General features: G+C 40.7%; 1 pseudogene; it reads left to right on the top strand.

Annotated features, from left to right (window-relative positions):
• Window positions 1-648: 648 nt before the first annotated feature.
• Window positions 649-1,585, top strand: LOC143643226 (olfactory receptor 8C8-like; annotated as a pseudogene).
• Window positions 1,586-4,296: the final 2,711 nt, after the last annotated feature.

Here is a 4,296-nt window from a genome sequence, read left to right as displayed (position 1 = left end):
CGTAGGATATGAAGTTCATTCCCATTGAAACCAGCTGATTGTTTATGAGGTGTATATAAGGTTGTTGCTTTCCTCTTTGCAAATGAAAAGGAAAGATTCATAAGCAGAAATTAAAGCTCCTTCCTCTAAAATACTTCTTCTAGAATGTCAAAGACTGACAACAGTGCTGATGCTTAATTCTTCCTTCAGCATCAGAGATATTGCCAGCCTCAGGACAGTGCAGATGAAGGATCCTCAAGGCCCAGCATCAGTGAGGTCTCCAAGTGAAGAAATCATCTCTGACTTACTAACTTCCTTCAAACTCACAAGTGTACAAGTCGAAGATTCTAGGGGAGCACTCCAGACCCTCATATGAGCTTGGGAGGAGCCCCTGTCAGAGTGAAGGAGGTCTACCAGCACTCTCCTCACTCTCCTCTGCAAAGTGTCCCAGAAACTGAAAGGGGGAAAGAGAAAAGGAAGAACAGTGTGGACTCTCAGGCCTGGGGAATCCCCTCAGGATGTCAGGAACATGGATATCTTGCTGTGCGCCTTCAGACAACCTTCATCTTGCAACCCAGCAGATACAGATCTCCTGTTGCAGACAAAGGCTGAGGATACATCATGGAAATGAGCTTTACCCTGTTCCTAAAGACCAGGCCTGTGAAGTGAATGGCTGTGGAAAATACCTCTTCAGTGACTCACTTTATACTTGTGGGATTAAAGACAAATGCAAGTTCCAGTCGCCCATTTTTTCTTTTCTTGGTGAACCATGTGGTCACTGCGGTGGGGAATTTAGTTATAATTACACTTATTTGTCTGATTTCCAACTTTCACACCCCCATGTACATTTTTCTCTTCAATCTTCTTTGTTTTCTCCTATTCATCACAAAATGCTGATGAGCTTTAATTCAGAGGGAAGCATCATCTCCTTCTCAGGATGCATGGCTCAGCTATTTTTCTTATGATTTTTGTTGGCTCTGAGTGCTGTGTGCTGACAGCCATGGCCTATGATCACCACATGGCCATGTGAAAGCCCCTACAGTATACTGTCATCATGTCCCCTCAGGTATGTTCTCTGCTGCTGATGTCTGCTACACATGTGATGGGGTTTGCTGTTGTGACGGCTCACACAGGGTGCATGATGAGGCTGATGTTTTGTGACTCCAGCATCATCAACTACTACATGTGTGACAACTTCCCTCTGTTCCAACTATTCTGTAGCAGCACCTTTATCAATGAGCTCCTGGTTTCTATTATTGTGGGCATTGTCATTAGAGTCTCTTCTCTCATTATCTTCACTTCTTATGACTTAATTCTTTTCAATATCCTTCACATGTCATCAGCTAAGGGCTGGCCCAAAGCCTTCAACACCTGTGGTTCCCACTTAATTACTCTTGGCCTTTTCTTTGGATCTGGGCTGCTCACTCATGTCAGTTCATCATCTGTTGGGTCTTTGGGTCAGAAGTTTTTCTCAGTGGTTTATACCAATGTGGTGCCCATGCTGAACTCCCTTATCTATAGCCTGAGGAACAGGGATGTCAAGGTTACTCTGAAGAAAACCTTGAAGAGAATAACAAATAGAGTAGGACGAGTGGTGCTGCCTTAGTTCCTGCCTCCATTGCTGTGCTGTTTTCTCCTTTTCCTGCCTCTCCTCATCTTCTTATTCCACTTCCACATCTCTTCTTTTTCCCTTCTAAAGTCTCCTTTGAAGAATTTTCAATCTGTTGTCTTTTTTCAATTTTATTGAAACATTTTATTCTTTTAATATGTACATTTTATTTATCCATTTTATTTCTTAAAGAAAAAGTTAATTATGATCCACAATATGTGTCAAAATCTTTACAAATAATTATGGAAGAAAAGTCTCCTCATTCTGTTCTCTAGTTGAAGAAAGGGATTTGTGTCTAGGTCAAGGTCACACAGCTAATGTTGCAGAACCCAGTGAGGGAGTGAAAGGAAAGAAAGGAGTTTGTGGAGGAAGGTAAAGAAATTCTGATGAGGTGTTTCAGAATGAGCTTGGAGGTGGGATCATCATAAGAATTATGCCCTTGGCCATTGTGACTATAGTGGAGAGGAGATTGTCACATTTGAAATAGTCACATGTTCCCAGAGAGATTTCATTTCAAAGTGGGCCAAACAGGGTCAGCCACAAGGTAATTAAATCACAATCTAGTTTAAAATAGATATCATTTCCTGTCATTGGGAGGCTGAGGAGCTTGTGGATAAGCCTTCCTGGTGGAGCATGTCACAATTTTCATAATAGTATGTGTACTTTAAAAGGCGTATTAGACATTATATTATTCCATATTTTATTGAAATGAAAGATTAGATTCATTTATGATAAAAGAATGTAGAAAATAAGACTCAGTAAATCATCTTGTTTTGTGTGATATGTAGGAAGGAACTGTCCACCCCAACTTTGAACGAGATTGGGGACAGATGCCCCTCACAAAATATATCTGTCAGCAACCGTAGCTAAATATGTCCATAATTCCTGTAGTTATGATGAACTTTGAAATTTTAGAGGCAAAGGTGTACATAAATAGTTTTAAAATATAATAATGCCTGTGTTCTAGTTTGCAAGCTGCCAGAATGTGATATACCAGAAATGGAATGACCTTTTTTAAAAAGGGGGTTTATTAAGTTGCAAGTTTGCAGTTCTAAGGCTGTGAAAATGTCCAAATTAAGGCAAGGCTATAGAAATGTTCAATCTAAGGCATCTAGGAAAAGATATCTTTGTTCCAGGAGGCTGATGTTGTTGAGGGTTTCTCAGCTGGAAAGGCATATGGCAATATCTGCTAGCTTCTCTCTAGGAATGGCTTCCCTGGGGCTCTGCTGCTATGTTGTTCTGGTGGCTCTGAAGCTTTTTCCAAAATATTTCCCCCTTAAAGGGCTCCACTAGGCAATCCCACCTTGAATAAGTGGTGACACATCTCATGTCTTCTAGTTTGCAAGCTGCCAGAATGTGATATACCAAAAATGGAATGGCTTTTAAAAAGGGGAATTTAATAATTTACAGGTTTACAGTTACAAGGAAGTGAAGGTGATCACATTAAGGCACCAACAAGAAGTTACCTTCACTCAAGAAAGTCCAATGGGTCAGGAGCACCTCTGTCAACTGGGTAGTCATGTGGCTGTGGCATCTGCTGGTCCCTTGCTTCTGGGCTTCCTTGCTTGCAGCCTTTGTTCCTGTGGGGGTTCCTCACTTTGCTTCTCCAGGGCTGGCTTTCATCTCTTGGTTTCCCTTGGATGTCACCAGGTTCTGGTTTGCTTAACATCTCATGGTGACAGCTGCTGGATTCCAACAATCGCCAAACATCCATCTCTCTGTTCTCCATGTGTCCACATCTGTGTCAGCTCTGCTGTGAAGTTTCTGTTGGCTCAGAGTCTTCTGTCCTTTCTGTAGACTGTGCGCTGAAGTATCTGTTGTCTCTGTCATTTCTAATTCCTTCCAAAATGTTTCTTCTTTTAAAGGATCCCAGTAAATTATTCAAGGCCCACCTGGAATGGGTGGCCATGCTTCCATATAATTAAAAGATCACACTCACAATTGGGCGTGCCACATTTCCATGGAAATAATCTAATCAAAAGTTTCACAACACAATATTGAATCCGTTTTAAAAGAAACAGTTACTCCCACAAGATTGAGTCAGAATTTAAATATGGCTTTTCTGGGATGCATAATAGATTCAAACCAACACATTCCAAGTTGCAACACTGGGGCAAGTTGGCAGAATTCCATCTCCCCGTTGTCATCATTATCAAGTCATATACCACCATTCTACATTTAAGGATCCCATTCTTTTCCAATCAAGGCCCTTACTTTAAGAGTAGACACCCAATAATGTGGAGTATTTGGTTTACATTGTAAATCTGCTACTCACAGGCTTTGTGAAGCTTTGTGTCTGTCTTTCAGAAATCTCAAGTCTGTGACCACAGGTAATAAGATTTTCTTTCAAAGTACACATGGAAACATTTACATCACTCATATGGTGCTTAAGGTGCAAATTTGAAGTCTTCAGCTCATCCTTTCCCTTATCACTGTATCCAGCATAACCAACAACAACCAGCCAACATCATTATACCTCTTAAAAATTCCACAAAACTCTGTAAAGATGTCAAAAACATTCTCACCCAGAGCCTTGTCTCATGTAAGTGTACAATTAACAGAATCTAATGGTGATATTTTGAGCATCTCTTTTGCCAACTCACTCTATGGACTGTCAGTGCCATCTTGATTATTGGAAACAGAGTCATTAGTGCTTCTGAGACAAGTCAGAGTAGAAAACAAATGCTAAAAACTGATTTATAAGATTC

Source organism: Tamandua tetradactyla, chromosome 8 (genome assembly GCF_023851605.1).
Source record: "Tamandua tetradactyla isolate mTamTet1 chromosome 8, mTamTet1.pri, whole genome shotgun sequence".
NCBI classification, from domain to species: Eukaryota; Metazoa; Chordata; class Mammalia; order Pilosa; family Myrmecophagidae; genus Tamandua; species Tamandua tetradactyla.
This window is presented reverse-complemented; position numbering and strand designations above follow the sequence as displayed.